We start from the raw sequence: 6,406 nt of genomic DNA, 5'->3' as shown, positions 1-6,406 counted from the left end.
CAACAATATATTGAAATCTGAAATAGAACTACAGACACAATGTAATGTAAAACTTTCCTGGTGGGAACTGGCACAGTTAAAATCAAGATATCAAAAAGACGCCAAAATAGGATTTTACGTGGATAAGACCGAGCTAGATAAGATTTGGTTGTCCTCCAACGATAAAATGGTTCAGAAGTTATATAAACTCTTACTGGAAGAGTATGAAAAAGATGAATGAGAGAGGAAAAATATTGCTGCATGGACCCGAGATATAGGTCACGAAATACCAAAAGAAAAATGGTTAAAGATGTGGAAGTTACTCAAAGTTATGAGGGCAACTAGCTTCAAAGAAAATGTGTTTAAAATGTATCATAGATGGTATTGGCCACCAGAAAAAATAGCTAAATGTTATACCAACTGCTCCAACACTTGCTGGAAATGTAAAACAAGTGTTGGAACCTTTTATCACATGTGGTGGCGGTGTCCAAAAATTCAAAAATACTGGATATCCATACAGAAAATGATACAAGAAATATGTAAAATGAAGTTAGACCTGGTGCCGGAAATATTTTTACTTAACTTACTTCCGGATGGCATAAATTATAATGACAAATATGTCATATTATACATAATAATGGCAGCAAGGATCTTATGGGCAAAGTATTGGAAACAAGAGATTACCCCAAAACGAGAAGAAGTGATTAAAAAGCTGATGGAAATAGCGGAAATAGACAAGTTAAATTTAATGTTACAAGGGAAACATGAAGAATTGTTTGAGCAGAGATGGGCGGGATTGTATACATGGTTGAAAAATGTATAAATGACTCGTAGGTGTATGTATATTTGAGAACTTTTTATAAAAAAACAATAAATAAAACTTTTTTAAAAAGTTTGTAAAAGCTTCTAGAAGTGCAACCCATTTCGGAAACTTATTGTAGAATTGAGTCTTTATTATCTCCCACACTTTCATTAAGGAGGCTCTAATCCAGTGTTGCTTAAAGTATTCATGAGAGTCTGCTTTTCCGTACCATAAAAATGCATGCCAACCTAATAAAAGATCATGTCCTTCTAGTTTTAACAATCTCTGGTTTTCTAGCGTAATCCATTCTTTAATCCAGTTCAGTGCTGCCACTCTATAGCAGGGCTCTAGTCGGGGGGGAGCTCTCAGGTACGGAGCTCCGGAAGAGAACCTCTAGGGGGCGGGGCGGTCACGTGGTGAAGCCCCGCCCCCTTCTTTACCCCGCCCTCTGCTTCGATCCTCATTCCGTTTGGGAATGAGGATGAAGCAGGAGGGTAAGTAGCCGGGCCTTCTGACACACTTCCGGTGATGTCAGGGGGTGTGGCCTTCTGTCACTTCCGGTGATGTCAGGGGGCGTGGCATATGCAAATAAGTTATGCTAATGAGTTATGCTAATGAGCTCCGGCAGCTCTTTTTCTACAACAAGACCCCTGCTCTATAGTAAAGTAGTCAGTCTGGAAGAGCGAGACCTGCTCTATCTTTAGAATCTTGTAGAGCTTTAAGTTTTATTCTTGGTTTCTTTCCTTGCCAAATGAATTCTGACAGAATTTTATCGAGTTCTTTGAAATACTTCTGGTTTTGAATAATTGGTATAGTCTGGAATAAAAACATCAATCTTGACAATATATTTATTTTAATGGTAGCAATTCTTCCCATTAATGATATTTGAAGTTTTTGCCATTTTTCCAATTCTCCATCTGTGTTAAACTGCTCTCAGGGCTGAATTCAGAATGAATTCTCCTCAAAATCCAGTTCAGAAGTCTTTCTCTTCTCAACTGATGCTAACCAATCAGATCTGTCACTCAAGGCTGGCTCTGTGAGGAATTAACACTTCACAATCCTTTACCTGTTTAGTAAAAGGTAAAGGTTCCCTTGCTCGAAAGCCAGTCGAGTCTGACTCTAGGGTTGCGGTGCTCATCTCCGTTTCAAAGCCGAAGAGCCAGCGCTGTCTGAAGACGTTTCTGTGGTCATGTGGCTGGCATGACTAAACACCAAGGCGCACGGAACGCTGTTACCTTCCCACCGAAGTGGTACCTATTTATCTACTTGCAATTTCTAGCTTTCGAACTGCTAGGTTGGCAAGAGCTGGAACTAGAGACGGCAGCTCACTCCATCATGTGGCAACTCAGGTCTTGAACTGCTGAACTACTGACCTTCCACAGCCTGCAGTTCAGCGTCATAACCACTTGACCCACCACAGCTCTTATCTTTCTGCTCCTCGTGAACCGCCATGAGCTGCATCAAAATTTATGAAAGTTCGTGGCAGTTCTTCAGTTTATGAACTTTGCTCTGCAAACCACAAACCCAGCCAAAATTTGTGATAAACTTCTTTATTTATTGATTGATTAATTTACAGTTCATATTTTTTCCATACCTGAGGAGTCCCCCAAGTACATAGAGACCCTTACCTTCTCTATGCATTACCCCATTTGCTACTTTTGTTTTTAATATGGGGATACCCAGTTTACTATTAAATTGAGTTAGATGCATTTTCTAGCTGCAGAATTTGGAATTTCATAGTGAGTAAGGCTGGACTCCTCCTGGTGGCAACATTTTATAATCAACTCTGCATAACTGTGAATGAGAACAGGTTTCAAAAAAAAGAGAAAAAAATCCTGTTTGCTTTCATAGGGGTTGAATTCAGAGGTCATTTTGAGCCGGAATGAGCCGGAACGCTGTTCCTGGAGTAACAAGCCCAGGTGTGGGCACATATGATGGTGTTGGGAGCAGCGTTGCAGCTAGGTTTGCCAGCCCTCCTGGGCAAGTGGGGAAATGCCCACTTTTATGAGCCCTCCCCTGATTTGCAAGAATTGAGCAGGGGGGGAATGGCGGCACCAGGCACCACACTAGGAATTCCTCCATAGAGGAGGAAGGTGAGAGTGTAAGCTGCTGGAGGCAGCTTTAAAACCAACTGGCAGCTTTAAAACCAACACATTTTTATTCCAGGTATGAGCTTATTTTTCATTTATGGTCCATTTGTCTCACTGAACTATGTATTATTTGTAGAGGTACTGTATTATTTGTATAGAAGCCCTAAAAATATCTGGGCAGCTTACCATGTGCTTTATTGGGGATCGGGGAGGAAGCCTAAGTAAAAGAACTTGCTGTTCAGAGATTAAAACTGTTGGGGAGTGTGCCACCTCATCCCCACCCCAGATATTACTGGCCGTTATGTTTTGGGATACTTTTTACAATATTCAAAGATTCTTCCGGGCTCTGTATTTTGTTGTAGCAATTTCTATCCTTGTGGTTAAGTTACCATAATTAAAACTCAAACAGAATATTGGGACTACTAAGGAAAAGCCGACCAGCTTTAGTTCAATTGATACAAAAACCTGCAGCCCAATTACTAGTGGGTGCAAGGCAGGAAATATATGTCACACCTGCGGAGGGGCTGTGGCTCATTGGGAAAACTTCTGCTTGTCATGCAGAGGGTTCCAGGTTCAAGCCCTGACATCCCCAGTTAAAAGGACCAGGCACTAGTAGGTGATGTGAAAGACCTCAACCTGAGACTCTAGAGAGCTGCTGCTAGTCTGAGTTCACAGTATTGACCTTGAGGGATCAAGGGTCTGATTCAGTATAAGGCAGTTTCATTTGTGTTCATTCTAGAATAACCTATCCTGCAGTCACTCCATCAGTTGCTGGGTCCATTCAAGATACTTGTTACCATGTACAAGGCCCTTCGTGAGAGGCTGCATCTTCTGCTATGTCACAGCAGCTTTGATCTTCTGAAGAGTTTGCCAGCTCTGAGTTGGGAAAAACCTGGAGATTTTTGGGGTGGAGCCTGAGCAGTGGGTGTTGCCTTCTGACACACTTCCGGTAATGTCAGGGGGTGTGGCATATGCAAATTAGTTATGCTAATGAGTTATAATGAGATCCTGCACCTCTTTTTCTACGGAATGACTCCTGGTTGAATTTGACCAATAAGGTGAATTTATTTATTTATTTATTTATTTATTTATTTATTTATTTATTTCATTTCATTTATACCCCGCCTTCCCCGCACGTGGGCTCAGGGCGGCTTACAAAACACAAAAATGTAACACAATACCACAGATTTACAAAAATCACACAAGTTAAGGCACACAGTGCGATAAAATACAAGTTAAAACAATTTAACACAAGTGGACAACTCACAGGATCCATCGCAATTAACATGGTTTGGGAATTCTTTCCTCACAGCATGTTGCAAGAATATTTCCCTTATAATATTTATTTATTTATTCTTATGTCATTTAAACAAAGCTGAAACAAAGCACAAGCATTAACACGATATGTTACATGATACAGAAATTACATAGCAGGATCATAGCTTACATCAACAGACAGTATGCACTATACACAGAAGTGTGGTCCAGGGGCCTTATCTTTTTACTAAAGCATCTTTCTGAAACATTTCATTACAGTATAGCCCTAATTATCTGTGTAAAAAAAAGTTCTCCTGAATAATTCGGTTTTGCACAGTTTGCAGAAAACCAGGAGAGTGGGAGCCTTCCTGACCTCATCAGGCAGGCCATTCTATAAGGTATGGGCCTCAACAGAGAACACATGTGTATGGGCAGTTGTAATGACAGAGAATAGGAGAAGAAACAGTCCCACATGTATGAGGGACAAAGGAAACGGTTTTGTATGTGACAGCCAGTACCTTGAATTGAACCCAGTAACTGATGGGCAGTCAATGGAGTGAATGCACAATGGGAGTAATATGCATGCTTCCCCTGGTTCCCAATAAAAACCAAGCTGCCGCATTCTGCACCAACTAGACTCTGAGTTGACTTCAAGGGGAGACCTATGTAAATTGAATTACAGCAGTCTAGTCTCAGAGTTACCATGACATGAATCCAGGTGGCCAGATAGGCCAAGTCAAGGTACGGGGCCATTTTCTGGACTAGACTGAGTTGGAAGAAAATACTTTTGTGCTGCATTAACTTGTTTCCCCAACAGCAATGCTGGGTCAAGTATAACCCCTAGGTTATATACTTTGACCTATTCTGCTAAAACAACAACTTCCCCCACCCAAACAGTTATCCACATGTATTGCGTCTTAAAGAAAAACATTACTTTCTGCCACTCATTCAACAATAGTTCTAAAGAACTACTGCCAACCTAGAGGTTCCCACCTCTGGCCATATTACCTTTCAGAATCACATTTTATCCTTGTGAAGGAACAGATTCACAAGCCCCAATTCCTTTGAGTCCCCAGGAGACCAGAAACCCCTGTGACCATCCAAAGTTTCTGCTGGATGACACTGCTCCTTTCTATCAAACTTGGAGCCTATTTTGCCATTGGTTATGTGGGTTCCATCTTCATGGCCTGTACCTGATTGTGTATCTCGGCATCGGGGGGGGGGGGCGGAAGATGAGAGTGCATGTGTGGGAACCTGCTTTGCTTAGCTGTTTTGTAACTGTTTTCTTAAGAGGCCTCTTGACTGGGAAGTATGGGAAATGTCATTCAGTGCCTGTCTCTGCTAGCTGGCATGTCATCTATATATATATAAAAAGTCCCCTCACCGTAAAATCAATGCCCAGGCCAAACCGCTGGACCTAGAAACACCAAATTTAGGGAGAGCACTCCTACCATGGCATAGGTGGTCACGAAGAAGGGATTTTTAGAAATTCAACCCCTAAGTGGGTCAAAAGGGGGGGAAATGTGCTCCCCCATTGATTCCTATGCGGCTGCCAGGCAGCTGCCTCTCTCCACCCCCCACTCTCTGATGGGTCAGCTGCAGAACTCAATGTTCTCAGGTAAAAAAAAAAACCCAACAGTTACAGGGGACTGCACAGAGCTAATGACAGTTGAGGAAATCAGGAGTGGCCAAGAAGCACCTGTGAGGTGCAGTAATGCTGCTGGCCCAGCCTCTCTGATAGCTTCCAACACACTCCCCCCACCTCCTACACCTAACAGGTGGTTGTCTGTCAGGTGCAGCCCCACCTCCTCAGTGGCTTCTAATACTTCTCCCCCTTCCCCTCCTACACTGGACAGGCAGCTGCCTTTCAGGTGTAGGACAGGAGGTGGGGTAGCTTCCAACACACTCCCCCCACTCCTATACCTTACAAATGGTTGTCTGTCAGTTGCAGCAGTGGTTGCAGGGTGCTGTAGGTTCGCAGATGGGGGAGGAGGGCTAATGGAGCACGCTAGGTTTAGTTAGGCTAAGTGGATGGATTGATTGGACGGGTTACTGGGGGGGGGCTTTGCAAAGAAGTCTGGAACAGAAGGATTTTGCCCAGAGGTGGATCGGCCTGGCCAGTTCTTTCCCTGCATTGGAATGCCAATAGGGTGGGGATGGCAGAAGCTTCAAATGTAGCTCCCCCCCCCCAGCGACGCTGCTCTTTGATGCCTCATCCTGACCAAAGTGGTATTGCGTAAATCAGCTGTAATGTTGAGTTACAGTAGTTTAGTCATGG

Source organism: Gekko japonicus, unplaced genomic scaffold, assembly GCF_001447785.1.
Source record: "Gekko japonicus isolate JY-2015 unplaced genomic scaffold, Gekko_japonicus_V1.1 scaffold381, whole genome shotgun sequence".
Taxonomy (NCBI): domain Eukaryota; kingdom Metazoa; phylum Chordata; class Lepidosauria; order Squamata; family Gekkonidae; genus Gekko; species Gekko japonicus.
Note: the sequence above shows the minus strand (reverse complement) of the source record.